Below are 25,606 nucleotides of genomic sequence, written 5' to 3'. Positions count from 1 at the left end.
ATAATATACAAATGCTTTAAGTTTCTTTTTCACCTTTCCTTTATCCCATTCCCTTCCTCCCATCCAAAGAGGTAACTGTTACCTGAAGTCAGCGTTGTTCTACTTTCCCAGCTGTTTCTTTTTCGCCAGTCCCGCGGCCTGGCGAGGGTGGGGCTCCGGCGAAAGGATGAGGGGAGGGTTCCCCTCCCGATCTCAGAAAACTCCCAAAACAGCAGCGGCCTGCCCAGCTGCCGCTGCCTCAGGCGGCCGCGAACCATTCAAAGGGCCCGCGAACCATTCAAAGCGCCCGCGCTGAGGTACCCGGCGCTCGCGATTGGCTGAGCCGGACTAGCGCCCCTGGGCGGGGCCGACCCCCACGCAGCGGCCGCGGGTCCCGCCCCCACGCAGCGGCCGCGGGTCCCGCCCCGCTGGTGCGCATGCGCGCAGTCCACAGGAAAGAGTCTGCGCACACTCCGTCAGGCCTCCGACCCGCGCGGCGGCTCGCTCCTCTGTCCGCGGAGGCTTGTCGGCTCGGTGAGACAGCAAGAGCTGCGGCCGGCAGGAGGCTGTGCGGACCCAAGGCGGCTGCGGTGTCGCCGGCCTGTGGAAAATGCCACGAGGCGGCGCTTCGGTTCGTTGCTGAAGTGACGGCCGTTCCCCGCCCCCCCCACCCCTGAACCCCCTGCGACCGCCGGGGAACAGCCCGCCCACGCAGGGAGTACCGCACCGAGACGCTTCGGCGGGAACGAGGCCGACGGCCGGCTGTGCCGGTTGCGCCCCTGAGGTGAGTGCGGGCGGCGGCGGCGGCGGGGCGCGGGGCGCGGGGCGCGGGAAGGACGGGGGTTGCGGCGGCTGCCGCCCCGGGTCCCCGCGGGGGAGGGAGGCCGCGCGGGCCTCTGCGGGGCGGGGAGGGCCGGCGCCGGCAGTCTGGGCGCCGGGGGCCACGGCTGTGGGCGCGGTGAGCACCCCGGAGCCCTTGTCGCTCCCCACCCTGAGCACCCCGGAGCCCTTGTCGCTCCCCACCCCTCCCGCGGCCCCAAAGTTGTGCCCCCGCCGCTTGGGCGCTCCGGCGACGGGCGCGGAAGCCTCCGTGGCGCTCGGGCCGCCGCCGAGCCCGCCCCGCGCCCGGACTCTCGGAGTCGCCCGCGCCCTGCGGGGCCGGAGCGGGCTGGTGCCCGTGCCTCCCGCCGTTCCCCCCGGTGATCTGACTCCTTTATAATTTGGAAAAACTCCCATTCTCACAAGGTGGGTTCTTTTTTCCATTGTAGGAAATTATAACTCTCCTTTGACAATTTTGTTTTCTAGTAGTTTCTTTGACGTGACAAAGGGATTTTATGTTTTGGAAAGGCTAAGCCAACCAAATGCATAGTGACATTTAGGTCCAAGGCCAAAAAAATCAGTTTCTTCCTAGCACCGATTATGCTGTGGACATGAAAAGCATAAAAGTAGCAAAGAGAGGCACCCTTCGTTACAGATCTTTAGGGTGCTTAGTGGCTCGTTTGGCTAGCATAGGAGTTACAGAGAGACAGGAAAGACATCGCCTAATGTGTTCTGAAAGGTGGCTTTTTGTACAACTGTATACTCTGTCCTTCAGATTCTTTGAGGTTGCTTTTATGGAATGTAAAATTGAGTGTGTAAATACGTGTATTTATGTGTAATGTATATTTTGTAGCCTATAAATATGTGTATGTTGAATGGAATATATTCCATTCAGTATATCACAGTAACTAATGACCATGGAGAGAATGTTTTCTCAAATAAAGATAGCCTATGAGTAGCTTTCTTTCTGGAATAAATAAAATAAGCTTTTCATCCTCAGTATCTTTGCTTTACCTTTGAAAATACTTCACCTTATTTACACCACTAAGTGCAGGTTGATTGAAGATGACACAGATCTTACCAGCAGTGATAAAGACAGATACCAGGAAGTCTAACTGCCTTGTATTCATTCTAGGTTAGACAGTTTGGTCCTTTTACAGCTCATCAGTTCCAACCGTCTTTTCTAAAAAGTAGTAAGTTGACTTTCTCAATGATGTGCTTGAGTATCCTGAGGGTGAAACGAACATTTCTTAGCCATTTTCCCATGGCAAGAATGTCCTGTAGGCGTTGCATTGGACAAATTAGGGGAATTTCAGCTTTTCTGTATCTGCTGTTCTATCTCCTTCTCAAATTTGAGGGACTTTTGCATGTCTTGGCTCAACAACTGACAGGTGCGTTGTCCAGCCATGTTTTTTGTGAAGGCTCTTAAAAAAGAAATCTTCCTGAAAAAAAAAAAAAAAAAAACCCTAAAGATCCATGGAAACTCACTGAAGGTTTTTGAGCAGGTGAGTGAAAGAGTAAACTCCATGACTTAAGATAAATTGAGAGCAGTGTTTACTACTATGTGTTCCCAGGACCATTCATCAACAGAGCTTCTTCAAAAGAATCTCCCAGGTCAAATCAACGGGGAAAGTACTGGGTTTCTTTACTGTGATTCTTTAAGACATTAGTATATTAATGGGCATTTTGATGTCCAAAAGGAAAATAGCATTTCTCAAACCTATTTGACCATGGAACCCTTTCTAGGAAAATAAGGCATGGATCACGAATTCCATATACTTGGGCCAGTCTGTCTACAAACTGATATATGTAAGATGGGTACTGGTGTATAATTTTAAATAACTTACGTGATTTACAGCCTAATTCTTTGTTCCCAAATTGGTAGCAGTGCAAGGTCTCTCTCCATTTTCCCCATGAGTGTGTCTGTGTTTTGCAGTCTTCTACTGCCAAGGAGTTCGATGGTGGTGGAACGTGGAATGACGCTTCCCTGGCCCTCTGTGTCATCTGCGTACACTGGGCACCTGCTGAGCTGTGCTAGTTGCTGTGTGGTCCTGGGGAGCCGGCCTGCACAGCTGTTGCTGAGAGCTGTCTCATCAGATCCAGTGACTTTATTCCTTCCCTACTATACTCAGAGTGATGGAATCATTTCACTGATCTGTTCCCTGCTGAGGCGCAAGAAGTTCTGTGTGACTCTACCAGGCTGGGTCTTAGAGATGCGATTTAGCAGTTCTGTGAGGGCTTCCTGATTCCTCTTGTTTTCTATGCAGGAAACGGTGCACATGTCCTATACATCTCATTGTTTTGGGCTTTCCCCATGAGATTTCCCCCTAAATCTTTATGCCGTGGATTGTTTTTGTTTCCTACAAAACTGAATGTTTAAAACTCATAGGCAACAAACAGCTCTGTTATTCCTCATATTCTTCTGTAGCTTCTGTTCTCTGAGGAAATGATGTGTCTCTTAAGACAGCTTAAGACGGAGAAAGATAGAGGCAAGAAATATGTGGGGGTAAAAAATCAATGATTATTTCAAAGATACTCCCTACCAAACTTCTTAATATCCTATGGAAAATGCTGATCTAAAGAACAGAGGGTTAACAACTCATGAAGAAGAGTAGGTGTGTGATAGGAATGCTGTCTCAAGTTTTGAGTATCATGTGTGTTTGATGACAGTCATAGCCCTCAGTAAGTAAGTGATGAGTAACTCATTGTCTTTGTGGTCCTTTGTGCAGTCCTCCCGTACATGGACTCATGAAAAGCGTCTTGCTGTTGGGAAGTCTTCCTCCCTCCTATGAAGAAGGCCGGGCTCGCTTGCTGAAGAGATGGGGATCCACCTAGAGCCAGCGCCAAGCAACAGACACGTGCGTGAGTCAGCCCCAGCTGCGCCGCCCGCTGGCTGCAGGCGCAGAAGTGACCTTAGCTGAGACCGCAGACTGCCCCGATGCGCCTCCACCAAGGGGTTAACATGGGCCATAAGCAAATAAAGTGGTTCTCTAACACATTTTTAATAAATCCTGGTAAACATGCAGAGTAGAGGAGGAAGAAAGGTGAAACAATATGTGCGGAATAAAGATAGAAGAGAGGAAGGGTGAAATGTGATTAGGGCCATTTCTGTTCTTCAGGGACCTCCAAAATCATGGCCAGGCATGTGCGCAGACCCGTGGTAGATGGGCACTTGGCCTCATACCGTCCTTGTGGATTTTTGAGAATGACTGCCACTGTCGTTCTCATTGATTCGCGGGGTTGTCCTGTTGTCACTGATGAATTCAAAAACAGTTATCTTAGTAAAGCACATTCTCAGGTACTAGACTCAACTAAATTCCTGATTAGATAGATTTTCGTAAAGATTTCCTGAAAGCAGTGAGATAAATGTCTTAAAACCAAAAAATGTCAAAACTGCAAAGGGATTGGGAGAGGCTTATAGCTCAGTGGTTCAGTGCGTGCTTACTGCCCGTGAGGTCCTGGGTTCAAGCCCAAGTACCTCCGTTAACGTAAAAAACAAACAAACATACAAACAAACCAACCTACTTACCTGCCCCACCAAATTCAGAGTCTCATGACCCGTGTCCCCAGGTTCTGAATCTAATCTCATCCTTATGAAATGCACTGCTGCCAATTAGCTGATGACCTAGGCTCAGACAGCCCTAGCTCAGAGTTCTCAGAGGAACTTCTGCTGGCTGCAGTAACTGGTTTTTTACATATTTAGTTTACATCCATGATTAATTTTGACAGTAGTCCTAAAATTTAGATGTTGTTCTTATTCTCATTTTAGAGATGAGGGAACTGAAAGCGAGCTAAAATAGCTGGCCAGAGGTAACACAGCTGGTGCACCGGGGCCCAGGAGCTGGCAGTCTGGAAAGGTGGTTTCACATCAAACCAAGTCCTGTTTCTCCTCCCTGATGCAGGTTCTTTTCAACCTGTTTCAAAGGCACTGGAAACCTGTGGTACCTTAGGTACCATTAAGCAGGAAAACAGGGGATGGGGAACAAACAAGGCAGTGCTCTGGGCCCCTCACTCTAGTTTCAGCCTGAGCACATCTCACATATATGAGTCCCACTTAAAGTTTTGTTTGAAACAATTTCCAAACACTGTATTATACCCTAACGTCTCCTAATGCTGTACTAGCAACTTCCTGCAGTCAGAGCTGCCTTGTCCTTTCTTTGGTCTCAGGACAGTATGAAAGCTGCCCTGACGTGGAGCAGGTGGAGATCACTGCTCTTGGGATGTGATTTGGGCTCCAGAACTGCACTGTCCGAGCATCTCCCATGAGCCCTGGCAGCCCTGCTGCCTTTCCCACCAAAGCCAGTTACATGGTTCCCACACCCTGCAGCCCCCTCCCTGTCAGTAGTGATGTCACCTTCATCAGGAGTGGCCGCACGCTTCCCAGAGGGAAGGGGTGTCTTCTCCCCGGAGCTGGAGGTGGTTCTCAAGGAGAGAAACCTGAAACACATGAGGGCGCAGTGGGGTGTTCTTTTCCGAATGGCACAGTTAGAAATCATTTCATATGTAAGTCTTGGATCTAAAACCTGTAAGAGAATTCTGAGAAAAATTCAGAGTTGATTAAAAAAATGAGTCTACAAATCAGTTTTCTCTAAGAAATAGTGATACTTTCATGAGTACTTTGGGTACAGATTTTAAAATTCTTTTTCATCAGTGGGTTAAAATTATAATTTGTGACCTTGTTCAATAGCTAATGTTTTTGTAACGATGGTTACATGTTTAAAACTAGGACAATTTTCAAGTGATCTATGAAGGATTCTTGAGATGAATCTATATTCTCTTACTAAATTTCATTTGTTTGTTTTTGTTTCATTTTCTTCAGTTTTATTGAGATAAATTGACATACAGCATTTACGAAAATTCATAAAGCATCCAATAGACAAAAACCTGAGAAATTTACTTCTTAAGTGAGGAAATATGTGAAAGTTCAGAAGCGGAGATTTCTGTGATTTTTCTTGTGAAGGAAGGAAGCAGCTGGAGAGGAGACGTGTCTGCACTGCCTCATCTCATGCTGGCTGTCGGGTTGAGCTTGGGGCAGAGCTGTGATCTGATTAGGCCTGTTGTGTCTCTGTTTGGATGTTCTGGAATCTTTTCCTAGCCCCCCTCACCCTGCAGCGGGGGTGACATAGGAGCCGAGTGTCCTTGTGAGGGACCACAGCTGGCAGAGGAAGGCCAGTGTATGTAGAGCCGTGGGTGCTCATCTTGCCCGAGCCACCGCAATGTGCCAGCAGTGACCAGAGGAGCTGGGTGGTGGTGTCATTCTGTGATGATGAAATGATGGGACCTCCGCCGCAGTTCACACTCCCTCAGTGATTAGGCTGAGAGTTGAGCCTCGGCTGTCAGACCCCCAAAGCTCAGGTTCTGTTCTGTCCCATCAACCTACTCTTAGCTCTCTGTGGTTCAGTCTCCTGGATGGGAAAGGAGAAATGCCTCTACTGCTCTCAGTTTCCCACTTAACGACCCACCACCTCCCCTCACCCCACCAGGTCAGTGACTCTGCCACACCAGGGGAGCGTGTTTAAGATGTGCACTTGAAAAACCTGGACCATCATGGCTAGTACCTCAGGTTTCAGGTTCAAAGTGGGGACCGTGCCCCACAAGGCATGACGATGAGAGGTCTCATTACCTGTTTTGTGAAGTCCTCTTCTGATTGTGAGCTGGTGGCATTAGGTGGGCCAAGAAGGCTTGGGGCTAGACAGCGTGATAAGTTATAAGCCGTCATCTGATTGAATGAGGAGTGTTGCTCAGTGTTGTGGAGCACTCGAAAAAGGTGTCTCAGGAGGTCAACATTGGCTCTTGGCAGCTGGTCCCAAAGCGTACAGACAGGAAAATGCACTTTTAAGCAAAGCACGTCGTTTTGCTTAGAAAATGGAAATACAGAGACAGAGAACAGAGTACGTGATTGTAAACCACGCACACAGTCCTCTCTCGCAGAGTTCTAAGCATGAATGCACACAGAAATGTTTCATTGATTTCAATTTCTGGACCAGATACTGACTTCTGTGGTTAAGTATTTGAAAAATTAAGATTATAACACTGGCAGATTCGTTCTCTGGCATCTCTGTTTTGACCAGTGGATTTCATCTGCAGCAGTTCCGTGTCTTCAGCAGGTGTTAACTGGTCTGGAGTCCATATTAATAAGATTAGGATAAAAACAGGAATTGAGTAACAGCAGGAGTGCATGCATCTGTTTTCCAGGTGGCTTCTGTGGGTAGCAGATGCAGCCCTTTGACACTGGTCATTGCTTTAGTAGACAAAGCTGTGAACTATGAGCTGATATTTTCCTAAGAGGATGTTGGTTGTGTTTTCGGGGTGTGACCGTCATTACCTCCGGGTTGCAGTTATTTTTCCCTCCGCATTCCGTTTATCAAGGACTGGCTGTAAAAATACTTCCTTCGATGTTCTGAAAAAAATCCTCCCGTAGATTAAAAAAAAAGATATATGTTATTATTATAAATACATACTGGAGAAGTAACAGAGAAAACATTAAGTTGAAAAATTCCGTTCAGGCCTCGCTTCCTTCGCAACTGCCAGTCTGTGACCCAGGCAGAGCTGGGCTTTGATTCTACAGACTTGCACACCCTTCTGGAAGGAGGGGCTTGGACTCTCTCCGTCTAAAACTAGAAGCATCACAGTAGAGTCTGGATGGCAGTGACGATGATGAGAAAGCCCCCACCACCAGCTGGGCCTTGCTCTCTGTGTCCGTGTTAGCACTAGTCCCGGCTGACAGGGTCTGGTGGCCACCCATCCCGAATCTTGCGAGTGCCTGAGAAGCAGTGCGCACACCCATGTTACTTGTTTACTTCAGACAGTGCTTGCTCTTAATTCAAGGGAGAAAGGTTCTCACACTCTTGCACACGTATTACGAGAGAACTGGGCTTTTTGACGTGAGGTGTGCATGCTTCGTGGGGAAAGACTACTCGTAATAGCTTCAGTCTTCTTTTTTAAACTGTATGAAAGTTCAGTTTGCAGCCTTTTAGGCAGCAGGTGCTAAAAACATACAAAAATCCCCGGTGGGTACCTACATGTTACCCCTTACAGCTCCTTGAATGGAACATATTTTTCCAAATAGGATACTTAAAATTTAGATGTATTGGAACTTCAGGCCTCTGAGTGTCAGGGCTAGAGGTACGCAAATGTAAGCTTCCTAAGTGGGGGCCTGGAAAATGTGTCACTTTAGAGGGCCGATGAATAATTTTTAAAGTATAGTCAGAGACAATAGGTCAATTTCTGGTGTACAAGCCTTTCTATCACAGAAATGGGCCTATTAAAATTTAAGAAGTAGTAATTTTTTTCCCCTGGTGGGTAAGGTGGTAATTGCGTTTATTTATGTATTTACTGATGGAGATTCTGAGGAATGAACCCAGGACCTCGTGCATGCTAAGCATTCACTCTACTGCTGAGCTATACTCTCCCCACCCCTGAAGTTGTCATGTTTTGTGCCAGACTGGGGACAGTTTTGCATCACCTTGCACCAGCCCCGCCCACCACGCCCCAGAGGAGCCTCGGACACTGGGGTGTATATCCGTGCGCTGCTCGGGATCCCTGTCTGGTGGCTGTGAGCATGATGACGTGAGCGCAGACCGCCCCACCCCCAGTAGGGTGAGGAGTGAGGGGGTCAGCTCGGGTTAGGGGTGCAGTGAGGGGGGGCTCCCCCGGGGAGTCAGGTTGAGGAGTGAGGGGCTGCCCAGAGTGGAAGTCACCTGGCTGAAGTGTGAGGGGGCCATCCCGGGGTAAGGGGCGCTCGGAATAGGGGAACCCGGTTGAGGGATGGGGGCTCATCCTGGGGTGAGGGGTGAGGGGACCATCTCAGGATGATGGGTGGACCCAGGGTGAAGCATGAGGGGTCAGCTTGTTTGCAGGGGCTGTAAGTTAGAAGCTAGTGGGGTGGAGTGTGGGGTGGGGACCTCAATATGAGGAGGAGCCTTGTCTTGGGGATCATGTCAGGGATGAGGCCTGGCTGGGGGGTGTGGGGGCCGTGACAGGGCTGGAGGTGTTGTGTGGCGGCCAGCAGGGGGGATTGGAACTGTGGGGTGTGGCCTGGCCCAGGGCCAGTGGTGGTTCTGATTGGGTGCTGGGGTGGAGGGGACCCTGTCGGTGTCTGGGTTGGGGGGGCATTTGGGGTGGGAACTTGGCTGGCCAGTCCTGGGCCACGGGGTGGAGCAGCCCCACCGCCCCACGGCCTGGCCTCGCATGGCCGGGCTCGGCCCCACTGGCCACGTCCCGTAGTGCGGGAGCCCCAGCCCGATTGTCACTGCTACTGGCAGAGGGCGGGGGAGGGGCGTGGACGAGGACGCGCACGCGCGAGGGCGCGGGAGCCCGCCCAGAGCCTGTGGGAGCTGGGCCGGAGCCGGGTGCTCCTGGACCAGCTTCCCGAGGAGGAACACGGCCCGGGGTCTGGGCCGCCAGGTGCCTTCGCCTCGGCTGCTGTCGCCTGGCAGGTAAGGGGGCGCTGGTGGGGGCGCGCAGGTCGGGGAGCCGGTGGTTGAGGCCTGGGCTGCGCTGGGGAGGCGCACAGGGAGGGCTGCGCAGGTGAGGCCCGGGCCACGCAGCCCGTCGGGACCCTGACGCGGGTCCGGGCTGCCGCCCTGGTTCATGGTGCATCGCCCCCGCCATTAGTAGTCACTGAACCCCGGTGTCTTCATCGCCGCTCACACGTGGGTTTGGGAAAGTGGGAGCAGCCCCGGGAGGTGGGAGGGCGCTGGGCTGGCCTTGGAGCATCTCCGACTGGCCCTCAGGCCATGGCCTTCCTGCTCAGGTGGACCTGCCTGGCGACTGCGGGCCGCCTTGGACCCTCCAGGTTGGAATGAGAGACGAGGCGCGAGGCTTTGGGAACTTGTCGGCCTGCCGCCGAGATCAAAATCTTTTGGCAAGTCCAGTTTTGTTTAGTCTCCAAATGTTTTCACAGTGGCTGCGCCAAACTACATTGCCACCAGCAGTGTAGGAGGGTCCCCTTCTCTCCACAGCCTCTCCAGCACTTCTCCTTTGTGGACTTTTGTTGAATGATGGCCTTTCTGACTGTGTGTGTGAGGTGATAGTTACCTCACTGTAGTTTTGACTTGCATTTCTCTGATAAAGGTATTGAGCATTTTTTTTCATGTGCCTGTTGGCCATTTGTGTCTTCATTGGAGAAATGTGTGTTCGGGTCTTCTGCCCATGTTTGGATTGGGGTGCTTGTTTTTTGGGTTTTAAGTTGTACGAGCCGATTATGTAGTCTGGAAATTGAGCCTTTGTCAGTCGAATCATTTGCAAGTATTTTCTCCCATTCAGTATGTTATCTTTTTGTTTTGCTTACGGTTCCCTTTGCCGTGTGGAAGCTTGTGAGTTCTGCTAGGTCCCACGTGTGTGTTTGCTTGTGGTTTTCTTTCTGGTGCTGGGGCAGACTGCCCTAGGAGAACATTGCTGAGATGTATGTGAGACAATGTGTTGCCTATGTTTTCTTCTTAGAGGTTTATAGATTCTGGTCTTCTGTTTAAGTCTTTAAGCCATTATGAGTTTATTTTTGTGTACGGTGTTAGGCAGTCATCTAACTTCATTGATTTCCATGCAGCGGTCCAGTTTTCCCTACAGCCTTTGCTGAAGAGACTGTCTTCCCTCCATGGTATGTTCTTGCCTCTTTCGTCAAAGACTAATTGGCCAAAAGTTTGTGGGTTTATTTCTGGGGTCTCATTTGTGTTCCATTGATCCATATGTCTGTTTTTGTAACAATACCGTGCTGTTTTGATTGTAGGTCTGTAGTACTGTCTGAAGTCTGGGAGGGGTATTCCTCCAGCTTTGTTCTTTTTCTTGAGTAATGCTTCCGTAATGCTGGGTCTTCTCTGATTCCATGTAAATTTTAAGATGATTTTTTCTAGTTCTGTGAAAAATGTCCTGGGTGATTTGGTAGGGATCTGCATTCAGTCTGTTGATGCCTCAGGGCAGGTATGGCCATTTTAACAATATTCTTCCAATTACAAGGACATGGGCTATCTTTCAGTTTCTCTAAGTCCTCTTTAATTCCCTTAAGTGTTTTATGGGTCTCTGCCTGTAAGTCTTTCATGTCCTTGGGTAGATTTATTCCTAATATTTTATTTTTTGGATTTGAAATTTTAAAAGGGAGTATTACATTCATGTGAAGAAATGCCACTGATTTCTGGAGGTTGATGTTGTATTCTGCTACCTTGCCAAATACTTTAATTAGCTTTAGTCATTTTTGTGTGGAGCCTTAAGAATTTTCTGTAGATAGTATCGTGTAATCTGCATAGAATGACAATTTTACCTCTTCTCTTTCAATTTGGACCCCTTTTATTTCTTTTTGTTGTCTAGTTGGTATGGCTAGGACTTCCACTCCTATATTGAATAAAAGGGGTGAGAGTGGGCATCTTTGTCTTGTTCCAGATTTTAGTGGCATATTTTTCAGTTTTTCACTGTTTAGTACTGTGTTAGCTGTAGGTTTTTCATAAATAGCTTTTATTATGTTCAGATATGTTTCCTCTATGCCCACTTTATTATAAGCTTTTATCATAAATGGCTGAATTTTGTTTTGCTTTTTCATCATCCGTTGAGATGACCACGTGGTTTTTGTCCTTTATTTTGTGAAGTGGTATGTCACATTGATTCATTTGTGTATTTTGAACTATCCTTGTGTCCCTGGGATGAATCCAGCTTGATTATGTTGTATGATGTTTTTTATGTGTTGTTGGATTCTGTTTGCTAATATTTTGTGGATGATTTTTAGATGTATGGTCCATCAGTGATATTGATGTGAAATTTTCGTTTTTGGTAGTGTCTTTGTTTTGTTTTGGTATATGGGTGATGGTTCATAGAATGAGTTTAGGAGTATTCTTTCCTTTTCAATCTTTTTAGAATTTGAACAGAATCGGTATGAGTTCTTTGTATGTTTTGTAAAATTCCTGAGTGAAGCCATCTCGTCTGGACTTTTGTTTGCAGGGGGGTTTTTGCTAATTTCTAATTATTGCTAATTGTTTCATTTCTAGTGATCAGTCTGTTCTAGTGGTGTATTTCTTCTTCTATCGTGGTGGACTGTATGTTTTCAGAAACTTGTCCATTTCTTCTAGGTTGTCCAATTTGTTTCCATGTAGTTGTTTTAGTATTCTGTTATGATATTTTGTTTCTGTGTGATACTGGTTTTAGGAGCTTAGTTTTTAAATGTTTTTAAGATTGGCCTAGCAAAATTCACATTCAGTAAAGCAATGGTTTATCTCTAGTAAACCGACTAACTTGATTATTTTTACTATCTTGAGCCTTTGCGCAAAAATCTAGTGTGATCCTCACATCCCTTCTGAAAGGTTTTGTTTCAGAGAGGGCTTAGAAGCAAGACAGGAGCTGTGGTTGTTCCTAGGAAAACATGGTGGGTGCAAATGGACATGCTCATTGAGGGGGTTGTACACAATTCATTCACCTAGTAACTGTGATGTGTTAATTTATTCATTGATCTATCTTGACATCATAGCATCTCTCTGGACATTTCTTCCTGTTATACTGATGTACATGTCTCTTTTTTTTTTTTTTTTTTTTTTTTTTACCAATACCATACTGTCTTTATTACTTTAGTTGTATAGTAAGTCTTGAAATCAAACAGTGTAAGTCTTCCAACTTAGTTTTTTTCCAAAATTGTTTCAACTGTTCTAGGTCTAGTCTTCTTTAATTTCTTCCAGCAATATTTTATATGTTTCAGAGTAGAGCTCTCTCGCATATTCTGTAGAATTTATTCCTGAGTAGTTACTATTTTCATGCAGTATAGTTGATTTTTATACACTGACCTTCTGTCTTGCAGCTTTGCTAAATTCACATAGTAGTTCTAATACCATTTTTTTGTCGATTTCTTAGAATTTTCTATTTGGAACATATCTGTGAATGAAGAAAGTTTTATATTTTCCTTTTATTCATATATATGATTGTGTGTGTGTGTGTGTGTGTGTGTGTGTATTTTCTTTAAATTTTTTTTTTTGCTTTATTTCACTGGCCACAATCTGTAGTATATTTTGAATAGAAGTAGTGAGAGGCCCTTGCTGTGTTCTCAGTCTTAAGGGCAAACATTCAGTCTTTCACTGTTAAGTATGATGTTAGGTGTAAGTTATTCATGTATGCCCTTTATTATGTTGAGGAAATTCCTCTTAATCCTAGTTTGTTAAAATTTTTTTTTTCTTTTTTAAAGTCATGATTATATATTGAATTTTATCTCATGCTTTTTCCACATTCATTGATAGGATCCTGTGGTTTTTCTTTTAATATGAAATGCATTGATGGATTTTCAGTGTTAAACTTACAACCTTGCATGCTTAAAGTAAAATCTTTGTCTGATTTTGGTATTAGAGTAGTCGTAGTCTCATAAAATGAGTTCGAATTTGTTTCCTTTTCTGCTTTCTGGTAGGATTTGTATTACTTCTTTCTCAAAATTTGGTGAAATTCAACAGTGAATTCAGAGCCTGGAGTTTGTGAAGTTTTTAACCACTAATTTAATTCATTTGATAGACAAAGTGCTGTTACTGGCTTTTTTATTTTTTCTTGAGTGAGTCTTGATATTTTGGGTCTTTCCAGAAACTTGTCCATTTCACCTAAGTTATCAAGTTTATGAGCATAAAGGTGTTTTATTATTCTCTTTTGAATACATGTATGGTCTGTAGTGTTGTTATTTTTATTCCTAATGTTGAGAATTTGTCATTTCTCTTTTTCTCTTTATTAGTCTGGCTATAGCTGTATGATACTACTGATTTCTCAAAAAATTAATGTTTGGTATCAGTGATTTTTCTCTATTGCTTCTATGGTTTTAGTTCCATAATTTCTACTCTTTATCATTTCTTTCTGATCTTGTGGGTTTAATTTGCTCCCCTTCTGATAACTTAAGATGGAAGCTTAGGTCATTTATTTGAGACTTTTTTCTTTCCTAATATAAAAATCAAAAAAGAATAAATTTCCTGCAGACAGCTGTTTTAGCTACATACAACAGTTTGTTTTTTTTTAACATTTCCATTGAAAATCCTTTTTATTTTATCTTGTGATTTCTTCCTTGACCTTCATAGTTTATTTAGAAGTGAATTACTTAATTTCCAAGTATTTGGAGTACTTTCCAGTTATTGTTTTAACTTAATCCTTTTGTGGTCAGAGAAACGACTTGGTATGATTTCAGTTCTCTTTAAATCCATCGAGAATTGTTGTACGGCCTAGAATATGATCTGTCTTGGTGAATGTTTCAAGTGTACATGAAAAGAATGTTTATATGCTTGCTGTTTTGGGTAGTGTATTCTGTAAATGCCCATTAGATCAAGGTGGTCAGCTTCATTTTCTGACCTCTTGTTCTGTCAGTTATTGTGAAACAAATGTTGAACTGTCCAGCTGTAACTGTGGATTTGTCTCTTCTGTTCTGCTTTTGCTTCCTGTATTTTGAAGTTCACTCCTGACAGACATTTAAGGTTGTCCTGTCCTCTTGGTCCATTGACTCCTTTGTTATTATGTAATGTCTCTCCATCCTCAGTAATTTTTGAGCCGATATTAGTGTAGCTGTCCCAGCTTTCTTTTGGTTAGTGTTTTTGTGTGATGTCTTTTTTCTTTTCTTGTACTTTTAACCTGTCTCTGTCTCTGTGTTGAATCTGTGTCTGTGTGTGTGTAGACAGCATGGAGTTGGGTCTTGTTTTTGTTGTTGTTGCTGTTGTTTTGATCCAGTCTGCCCATCTCTGCCTTTTATTTGGAGTGTTTTTTTGAAAAAGACCATTTTATATAATGTAATTATGATTTGTTCGGGTTTCAAGCTACCCTTAGTGTGACTAGTTTTCTATTCGTCCTGTGTGTTCTTTATGTCCTTTTCCCACTTCCCTGCCCTGTTTTGAGTTAAGTTGTTGTTATTGTTGTTTAAATGAACCCCTTTTATCTCCAATCCTGGCTTCTTAGCTCTGCTTCTGTTGTTTCACAATGGTTACTCTAGACTTTGCACATCTTTAACCGACGATAGCCAATCTTCAAATAATACACCAGTTAGGTAGAGTGTATGATCCTTGAAACAATAAACTTCCATTTCTCCCTTCCTGTTTAGTCCTCCTTTACTTCTTCATGTTATGACGCCCCATAATACATTATTGTTAGTGTGCTTTAAATCATCTTTTAAATTTATTAAAAGTGAGAAAAAAATCTTTATATTTACTCAAGTTATTGATACTTCCAGCTCACCATTCTTTAAATTCACACGTCCATCTAGATGATGTCATTTTCTTTTGGTTTGATGAACGTTCTTTTAACGTGTCTCACGGTGCAGCCCTGCTGGCGGTGAATCCTCTAGCTTGTGTTTGCCTGGTATTATATCATCTTCGTTTTCACCTGGTGTGGAGTTCTAGGATGCTAGCCTTCCCCTCTGTAGGTCCCCATCTGAGGGCTCTAGAGAATAAGCCATGGGCTGAACTGATAACAAGCTGTAGGGAAAGTCATGCATCCAGGCTGGATAAGAAATGGGCTACTTAATGTGTCCAGTATGGAAGGCTGGCTGGCCAGTGACGGGTAAGATCCTCAGAGGAGGACAACCTAAGACAGGCACGGCCGGCTGGATAAGAAATGGCCTATTTAATGTATCCAGTATGGACGGCTGGGTGGCCAGAGACGGGTAAGATCCTCAGAGGAGGACAACCTAAGACAGGCACGGCCGGCTGGATAAGAAATGGCCTATTTAATGTGTCCAGTATGGACGGCTGGCTGGCCAGAGACGGGTAAGATCCTCAGAGGAGGACAACCTAAGACAGGCACGGCCGGCTGGATAAGACATGGGCTAATGTGTCCAGTATGGACGGCTGGAGGGCCAGTGACAGGTAAGATCCTCAGAGGAGGACAACCTAAGACAGGCACGGCCGGCTGGATAAGAAATGGCCTATTTAATGTGTCCAGTATGGACGGCTGGCTGGCCAGAGACGGGTAAGATCCTCAGAGGAGGACAACCTAAGACAGGCACGGCCGGCTGGATAAGACATGGGCTAATGTGTCCAGTATGGACGGCTGGAGGGCCAGTGACAGGTAAGATCCTCAGAGGAGGACAACCTAAGACAGGCACGGCCGGCTGGATAAGACATGGGCTAATGTGTCCAGTATGGATGGCTGGCTGGCCAGAGACGGGTAAGATCCTCAGAGGAGGACAACCTAAGACAGGCACAGCCGGCTGGATAAGAAATGGCCTATTTAATGTGTCCAGTATGGACGGCTGGCTGGCCAGAGACGGGTAAGATCCTCAGAGGAGGACAACCTAAGACAGGCACAGCCGGCTGGATAAGAAATGGCCTATTTAATGTGTCCAGTATGGACGACTGGCTGGCCAGAGACGGGTAAGATCCTCAGAGGAGGACAACCTAAGACAGGCACGGCCGGCTGGATAAGACATGGGCTAATGTGTCCAGTATGGACGGCTGGCTGGCCAGAGACGGGTAAGATCCTCAGAGGAGGACAACCTAAGACAGGCACAGCCGGCTGGATAAGAAATGGCCTATTTAATGTGTCCAGTATGGACGGCTGGCTGGCCAGAGACGGGTAAGATCCTCAGAGGAGGACAACCTAAGACAGGCACAGCCGGCTGGATAAGAAATTGCCTATTTAATGTGTCCAGTATGGACGGCTGGCTGGCCAGAGACGGGTAAGATCCTCAGAGGAGGACAACCTAAGACAGGCACAGCCGGCTGGATAAGAAATGGCCTATTTAATGTGTCCAGTATGGACGGCTGGCTGGCCAGAGACGGGTAAGATCCTCAGAGGAGGACAACCTAAGACAGGCACAGCCGGCTGGATAAGAAATGGCCTATTTAATGTGTCCAGTATGGACGACTGGCTGGCCAGAGACGGGTAAGATCCTCAGAGGAGGACAACCTAAGACAGGCACGGCCGGCTGGATAAGACATGGGCTAATGTGTCCAGTATGGACGGCTGGAGGGCCAGTGACGGGTAAGATCCTCAGAGGAGGACAACCTAAGACAGGCACGGCCGGCTGGATAAGACATGGGCTAATGTGTCCAGTATGGATGGCTGGCTGGCCAGAGACGGGTAAGATCCTCAGAGGAGGACAACCTAAGACAGGCACAGCCGGCTGGATAAGAAATGGCCTATTTAATGTGTCCAGTATGGACGGCTGGCTGGCCAGAGACGGGTAAGATCCTCAGAGGAGGACAACCTAAGACAGGCACGGCCGGCTGGATAAGACATGGGCTAATGTGTCCAGTATGGACGGCTGGAGGGCCAGTGACGGGTAAGATCCTCAGAGGAGGACAACCTAAGACAGGCACAGCCGGCTGGATAAGAAATGGCCTATTTAATGTGTCCAGTATGGACGGCTGGCTGGCCAGAGACGGGTAAGATCCTCAGAGGAGGACAACCTAAGACAGGCACGGCCGGCTGAATAAGAGATGGCCTACTTAATGAAGTTTCGTGACGAACTTTAAAACAATTTGTCCTTGATCACGTAACATCCTGTGCTTACTGCAGGAGCTTGGGGACCTAAATAGCTTAAGATTATTAACATTGTTATAACTGGTGAGTGTGCAGGCCTCGAACCGGAGGGGCAGCTTACCATGGCAGTGAGTGGCCTAACACACTGTGAAGGACAACTTGGCATTGGGGGGATGTGGGATCGGGAGGCCAGTTGTCCAGGGAGCACGGTGGGTGGATGGGGGTGGCATAGGGGTGGAAGGAGGTTCCTGGCTGTATTCTTGATTGACTAAGGGATCCGAGGGCTGGGGAGCGGCAGAGGAAACTCAGGTCCCAGCTCAGGGTCAGGCCCTGTGGTGCTGACTGAGGGCAGAAGAGGAGCTCAGAAGTGGAGCGAAAGGGCCAGGTGGTTGTCCCTGGGGTTTGGTGATATGGGGGCTTTGGCCCGAGCAGGGTGGGAGGAGCCTGTGGTGAGGAACTGGTGGCCTGTAGAGGAGTGGGCAGTGGCTGGGCCCCCTTGGAAACCCTGGTCTGATGGGGGAGGCTCAGCCTCTTATCTGGGAGCTCTGATTTCAAGGGCCTGGGGACCTTTGCAACCTTTCCTTAACTCAGGCAGGGAGGGGCTCCTTGGTTCTGGTGCTGTGTGGGGCCCCTGCCCCAGCTCCTTCTGTCACCCTGGACCTGGGGATTGGGGAGGAGCAGATGTCACTGACCTAGATTCCTCAGGTTTGAGCCCAAGATTGAGGGCCTGGATCCATGACCCAGGTATTCCAAGTTTCTGAAGTTCAGACAAGAGGCAGCAAATGGTCTCTCACATGTGGGAGCGGTCACTGTGTGCTCAAGGAAGGAAGGACCTGCTTGTGTTGCAGAGATGGTAACAGGTGTCCCCTGCAGCAGGAAGGATTTCAGTCAGACATGGGGAAGAACTTCCAGATGTTGTGGGTATATGAGGATGTATCCTAGAGGTGTAACTGAAAGAAGGAGAGCCAAGGATCCCCTGATGTTTGCCCGGGCAGGATGTGCCTAAGATGCAAGTGAGGGTCCTCTGGTCAGAGACCACAACCCACATGTCCTGCTTGGGGCCAGTCCTCGGCTGATGTGCAGGGCAGCCTGGAAAACTCTGCAAATGGCCTGGGAAACCTCTGTTGATGGGGGCTCTGCCCTGGTGTTGAATGGGCCTTAGGGAGGCCCCCCTCCACCTGGTCTGGGTGTTAGACCATCCTTGAGGGTCCCTTTCAGGTCTGTGATTCCCAGTCTTGATTGCACAGCTCAGGTGTTGTAGGCTTTTGCGAGGTGGAGGGGATGTGAGGTGGTGAGACAAACAGAAACTGGAATCCTGGCCCTCCTGTGTTTTGCTGTGTGGCGTTTGGCAATCCTCCCACCTCTTTGAGCCTCAGTTTCTTCACAGAGCTGAGCTGTGAATTATTTCCAAGATTAAATGAGAAAATGGACAGGAAGCTGTTAATATTGAGATGGGGGAGGGGGCAAGGAGAAGCTTCCTGTCCCTGTGCTGTGGAGGTCAGGAGCCGGTGCATGCTTCCCTGATCGTCTCCACCAGGGACTGCAGAGCCAGGGGACACTTGATGGGGGAGAGGCCGAGGCCAAAGAGCCCGCGTTGCAATCCTCCAAGTTTTGAGTGAGCCCAGCAGGTGCCCGCCTTCTGGGCTGCCAGCCTGAGTAGCTGGTTCTCTGGAGGGGCCAGGGTTGCAGGCTGCGGGACCACGGGAGACAGCAGTGCAGACCTAGCCCCTCGGAAGGCAAGGAGGCCACAAACCCTCGGGGACCAGCCCCTGGGGACCCCCATTCGTGGGGACCACAGCCCATAGGGGGAAGGGTGGTATCCTGCAGTTAGGTGCAGGCAGGATGGAAACCCAGGGCAGCCACCCCGAGCCTGGGAAGTGGTCAACAGGTGCAAGTGCAAGGTCACTTCTGTGTTGCCGTGGGTCCGGGCTAGGAGCGGTCCTTGCTGGGGTCGGCCATTCAAACATCTAAACGAGTGAGAGTGGAGGTCGGGGTAGGACGGCGCCTTCTCCACTGCTGGGCGGGGACCAGTGTTTGTGTCTGGGACGTGCCTTAGTGCGGGTGGGGAAGGGGCACCTGTGAGAAAGCATCACTGTTGCCCACACCTGCTCCCTTCACAGCTGCTAATGCCCAGGATGACGTCAGCCACGTGCACGCACTTGGCTCCCTAAGGACTTGGAGCTGAATGTCCCCTAAGCTTAGGGTGGACTGTGGCCTGATTGCAGGGGACTAGGTCAAATGTGACAGCAGTGTGGCCAGGAGGGGTGTTCCCAGGAGAGGAGGTGCCGGCTCTGTGCATCCTGCAGCTCAGCCTCTCCTGACGCATAACCTTTGCCATCGCTCTCTTGGGGCCTGTCCTACCACCTGCAGGTCACCCCTCTGCAAGGACCTGCTCTCCGGCCCTCTGCCCAGCGTCCATCAGCCCCAGCTCTTACATGGTTTGAAAATGTGTGTTACTCAGTTGTCCTTGTCCCAGTGGCCTCCGTGAAGGATCCCAGGCACCATTTGTTGGGTGGGTGGGCTAGCGGCAGGTGGAGGGGCAGACAGGGGTCAGGGTGCTGTGGTTGTGTGAGAGGTAACCGGGCTGGGAGTCAGGACTGTGGTATCAAGTGGGTAGGTTTCTTTTCTGCATCAGCTGATACAATCATATGGTTTTGATTTTTTCTTAGTCCAGGGATCAGCATACTGTGACCCACAGACCAAATCCTGCCCACTGGCTGTGTAGAGGCAGCAAGCTAAAACACATTTTTTACATTTTTTAACGGATTGTAAAAAGAAGAATAATATTCTGTAAAAAGTGTATGTCACCCACAAAGCTTTAAATATTTGCTGTTTGGTCCTTTACTGAAAAAAATTGCTGCATCATCCTTTAGTCAGTTAATACAATGAGCTACATCAGTGATGTCTCTTTAACTAGGTTTGCATCACGAGAAACCGCCCCCCCCCACCACTTGTTTGTGATGTAGTATTCCTTTTATAAATTTCTGGATTTAATTTGCTATAATTGTAGTAGAAAATTGTATGTCTATTTTCATGAGATACTGATTTGTAATTTTCTTACAAGGTCTTTTAAGGCTAATACTAGCCTCAAAAACAAGTAGGGGATTGTCCCTTTTTTCTATTTTTTATTTAAAAATATTTTCTTAAGAGGCTGTGTTTATTTTATGTTTATTTTATGTTCATAGCAAAATTGAGCAGAAAATACAGAAGTTACCCCTTGCTCCCAGACATGCACAGCCTCCCCCACTACCAACGCTTGTACCAGAGAGTACATTTGTATGTTATTGGATAATCAATCTAAATTGATACATCATTGATACACTACACCAAAAGTCCATTAGGGTTCACTCTGTGGGTTTTGACAAATGTATAGTGACATGTATCGCTATTATACTACCATATGGAATAGTTACATGGCCCTAAAAATCCTCTGTGCTCCACAGAGTTATTTCTTCCTCCCTCTTTCTGAACCCCTGGAAATCACTGATCTTTTTACTGTCTGCGTAACTCTACCTGATCTAGAATTTCATATATTGGAATCATACAGTATGCAGCCATTTCAGATTGTCTTCTTCCATTTAGTAACAGGCGTTTAAGTTTCTTCCATGTCTTTCCATGGCTTGAGAGCTCATTTCCTTTTAGTGCTGAATAATGTTACATTGCCAATAATGTTACATTGCCTGGATGTACCATGGTTTACTTATTAATTCACCAAATGAAGGACAAGTTGGTTGCTTCCAAGTTTTTGAAATTGTGAATAAAGCTGCTACAAACTTCCATGTGCAGGTTTTTGTATCCATGTGCAGGTACACAAGTTTTTGATTCCTTTGGGTAAATACCGAGGGGTACAATTGCTGGATCATGTGGTAGGAGTATGTTTAGTTTTGTAAGAAACTGTCCAGCTGTCTCCCAAAGTGACTGTTCCATGTTTGCATTCCCACCAGGAAAAGATGACAGTTCTTGTTGCTCCACATCCTTGTCAGCATTTGGTGTTCTCAGTGTTACAGATGTTTGGCCATTCTGATAGGTATGTAGTGGTATCTTACTGTTGTTTTAGTTTACAACTTTCTAACGGTATATAATGTTGAGCATTTTTTCATATGCTAATTTCTCATGTTTATCCTCTTCAGTGAGGTATCTGTTCAGGTCTTTTGCCCATTCTTAAATCAGGTTGTTATTTAATTTTAAACATTCTTTGTATATTGCGAATAACAGTCCTTTATTGAATAAATTTTTTGCAAATACTTTGTCTTAGTTTGTGGCTTGTTTTCTCATTCTCTTGCCAGTGTCTTTCACAGAGAAGAACTTTGTTGTTGTTGTTATGAGTGTACCTTATCAATTCTTTCTTTCATGGACCGTGCCTTTGGTGTTACATCTAAAAAGTCATCACCATACCGAGCACCATCTAGAATTTTTTCTATGTTACCTCCTAGGAATTTTATAATTTTGCATTTTACATTAAGGTCTATCATCCATTTTAAGTTACTTTTTTTTTGAAAGGTATAAGGTCTGTCTCTAGACTCTTAGGTTTTGTTAATATTTGGATGTCTGGTTGTTCCACTGCCATTTGTTGAAGAGATTATCTTTTCTCCATTGTCGTACCTTTGTGATTCATCAAGATCAGTTCACTGTAGCTATTCTTTATCAAGTTGAGGGAGTTCCCCTCTATTCCTAACTTGCTGAGAGTTTTTTTTTATCAAGAATGAATGTTGAACTTTGTCAAAGATTTTTTTCTGTGTGCATTGATACAATCATGTGGTTTTTTTTTTTTCTTTAGCTGCTGATGTAATGGATTGCATTAATGGATATCCAAATGTTAACCAACCTTGCCTAACTGGGATTAATTTCACATAGTCTTGGTGTATAATTCTTTTCATATATTGTTGGTTTTGATTTGCTAGTATTTTGTTGATGATTGTTGCATTTGTGTTCATGAGAGAGATCGTGGTCTGTAGTTTTCTTGTAAAGACTATCTGGTTTTGGTAATGCTAGCCTCATAGAATGAATTAGGAGGTTTCCCTTATTTCAGTATCTTCTGTGTTTTCATACAAATTTTAGAATGATTTGCAATTTTGTGATAAGTGCCATTGGTATTTTGATAGGTGTTGCATTGAGTCTGCAGATTTCCTTTGATTGTATGGTCATTTCAACAATACAGATTCTTCCAATATATGAACACAGTATAGTTTCCCACACAAAAGACCTAAATAGCCAAACAGTCTTGATAAAGAAGAACAAAGCTGGAGGTATCATGCTCCCTGACTTCAAACTATGCTACAAAGCTACACTCATCAAAACAGTATGGTAAAGGCTAAACTTTTCAACAAATGGTGCTGGGTCAGTTGAATATCTATATGAAAGAAATAATGTGACTTGACCCTTAACTTATACCATACGTGAAAACTGACTCTATATGGATTGCATACCTAAATGTGAAGAAAAAACAATTTGACTTCTAGGCTAAAACATGAGAACCACTTCATGATACACACCTGATAGCTGAAATCTAGAAGATGGAAAAAGCAAGTGTTGGCATGAATGTGGAGCAATAGCAAATCTCACACACTCTTGATGGGAGCATAAATTGGTCCAACCACTTTGGAACGTTGGTGGAGAGTACTTAAGCCAAACCCGTGCATACCCTATGACCCAGCAATTCTACTCCTAGGTCTATATCTATCACCAATATGCACATATGTTTATTGAAAGACATGTACTAGAATATTCATAGCGTTAATTATAATGGTCCCAAGCTGGAAACTGTAAATATCTGTCAACAGTGGTGTGGGTAAACAAATTGAGACACACTAAACTACTATGCAGCAATGAGAATCAGATACCTATAACTGCATGTGATATGGATGAATCTGACAAACACAACATGAAGGAAAATGAAACTACAGTTGATCCTTGAACAACACAGGGGTTAACCTGTGTGTAACTTACAGTCGGCCCTCTGTATCCATGGTTACTCTGCTTGTGTAGATTCAACCAGCCACAGACTATGTATAGTCCTGTACTATTTACTGTTGAAATATATCCACATATAAGTGGACCCACAGTCCAAGCCAGTGCATTCTAGGGTCAGCTGTGTGTAGTATACCACATAACACACTATCTGATTTCATGCGTGCAAAGTACAAAACAAAGCAACACTAATCTGTGCTCTCAGATGTCAGGACGATGGCTACCCTGAGAGGTTCAGGCTAGAGGGAAGTTCAGAGGGCTTTGGGGGTCCCAGTATTCTCTTTCTTGATTAGAATGCTAACTTCATGAGTGACTAGATTGTGATATTTTGGGGGGCTTTAGACATGCAATATTGCATTTTTCTGTATGTACAGTATTTTTCAGTAGAATGTTTAAAAATGTTTCTACAGCACAGGTGTGTCATAATTTATTCAAACTTTTCTGTATTTATTGGTCAATCAATTGGTTTCAGCTTTTTACTTCTACAAATATTGTGAAGTAAAGATCTCCATACATATTTGACTCATGGTGGTCCCCTTTAAGAATAAATCATTCATATGTTAAATAGCTGAAGTCTTCATGCTAAAATACATTGTGATATTTCTTCCCCCCAAAACGGGAAACTCAGACTTTCATTTTCACTAGCAATGTTTGTATTTTTCCTCTTATAGCCTCATGAGAATGTCTTGTCTTTTTCATTGTGTTTCATTTCATCTCCTCATTTATGATAGATTCAATCATTTTTGCTTTCATAGATGTTGCAGATACTTTCCCTAATATAGCTGCTCTACATTGAATTTGTTTATAGTAGACTTTCTATAAAACTTATGGTGATTTCAAGTACACAGATACTTTCATACCATTCCTTTGAAGAGATGGAGGTAAATTCCTCTGACTTTCAGCATGGACTGGGCTTTAATGACTTCCTTTTAATGAATAGTATGTGATAAAGTGACATCCCTGTGAAGAGGCTTACATGGAAAGGAGCTGAGGCCTCCAGCCAACAGACGTGTGTGAACTTTCATAGAAGTGGCTCTTTCAGCCTAGTCAAGCCTTCATATGACCACAGCCCTGTTCGATGACTTGACACCAAAGCAAAGCCACCCACTGAAGACACTCCCTAAAGCCTTGCCTTCAGAAATGTGTGAGATAGTAAGTATTTGCTCATTTAAACTGTTAAATTTTGTGATCAATTTCTATACAACAGATAAGTAATACACAATTTTTAAACTTTTTATTTTGAAACAGTGTATGTGCAAAGAAGTAAATGAAACATAGATATACAATTTAGCAAAGTATTATAATGCAAACGCAAATGCAATGGTTATGAAATAGAAAACTGCAGGTCCCCAGAAAGAATATGCATGTTCTTTCAAGTTCAAAACATCTTACTCCAGTTTGTATGCAATCATACTCTTGAATTTCATGGTAATCATTTATTTGCTTTGCCTTATGGTCATATCTCCTATGTTTACACCTCTGAACAGTACAATTTAGTTTTGCTTACTTTTGAGTTGCATATTAATAGGACCTATGGAATCATAGATTAACTTTGTTATACCTTACTTCTTCTGTTCAACCTTCTGTAAGAGTCAGCAGTGTTGCCCGTAGCTCTAGCTTGTTTGTCTGCATTACTGTAGAGTATTTCTGTTGTTTGATTCCACCGCAGCATATTTTTCCATTTTACCTGTTAAATACTTTCTAATTTGGGATGACTCTGCTTGCTTTTACAATCCTGTTCATACTGTAATGGTTCACATGTGCAAGAGCTTCTCAGTGATATATATTCCTAGGAGTGGTGATATCTTTTTAAGATCTTGATTTCATTTTCCTCAAATCTATATCCCCAAGTGGGATTGCTGGATCATTTAGTAACCATATCTTTAATTTTTTAAAGGAAATTCCATACTGTTTTCCATAGTGGTGGCACCAGTTTATAGTCCCACCAACAGTGCGCAAATGTTCCCTTTTCTCCACATTTTCACCAACACTTGCTATTTCTTGGTTTTGTTGTTGTTGTTGTTGTTGTTGTTCTTTGTTTTCATTGAACTCAAAATAGCTAGTAACAAAAAACATCTAAAAATATCTCCAACATTTGATTCTTCAGTCATTTTTGGTTGATGACATTTGTTTATTTAGTTCCTGCTTGTTTCCATCATGGAGTAACACGTCTATCAAAATATATCTCTGAGAGTTTGCAGCAAGCTTTAAACCTGTATACTTAGATCCTAACCCAAAACCATGATTTAGTTGTTAGTTTTAAATCTAAATTTTTTCTGCCAGACAGAAGCTTATTAAACTAATAATCATAAATAAGCTAGCTATTAGTTTTCAAGAAAATGCCCAAATACAGCACATACATATAGGTCGCATATATCCTTTCATCCTTTACTACTCATATAATATGAATGTAAGATGTACAGTGGAGTTACAT

General features: G+C 45.1%; 1 long non-coding RNA gene across 30 annotated transcripts in view; it reads left to right on the top strand.

The window, feature by feature from the left end:
* Positions 1-416: 416 nt before the first annotated feature.
* The window catches only part of LOC105079213 (uncharacterized), a 57,077-nt gene continuing 31,887 nt past the window's right edge, over positions 417-25,606 (top strand). For 16 of the 30 annotated variants that reach the window (XR_012507795.1, XR_012507792.1, XR_012507786.1 and 13 more), the window contains exons 1-3: positions 417-763; positions 3,528-3,660; positions 8,242-24,324. This is a non-coding gene — a long non-coding RNA (uncharacterized LOC105079213). The remainder of the gene's footprint in view (positions 764-3,527; positions 3,661-8,241; positions 24,325-25,606) is intronic. The other 14 variants (XR_012507770.1, XR_012507779.1, XR_012507780.1 and 11 more) reach the window with 14 other exon arrangements.

Source organism: Camelus bactrianus, chromosome 6 (assembly GCF_048773025.1).
Source record: "Camelus bactrianus isolate YW-2024 breed Bactrian camel chromosome 6, ASM4877302v1, whole genome shotgun sequence".
Classification (NCBI taxonomy): Eukaryota; Metazoa; Chordata; class Mammalia; order Artiodactyla; family Camelidae; genus Camelus; species Camelus bactrianus.
Note: the sequence above shows the minus strand (reverse complement) of the source record. Positions and strands in the feature narration are given on the sequence as shown.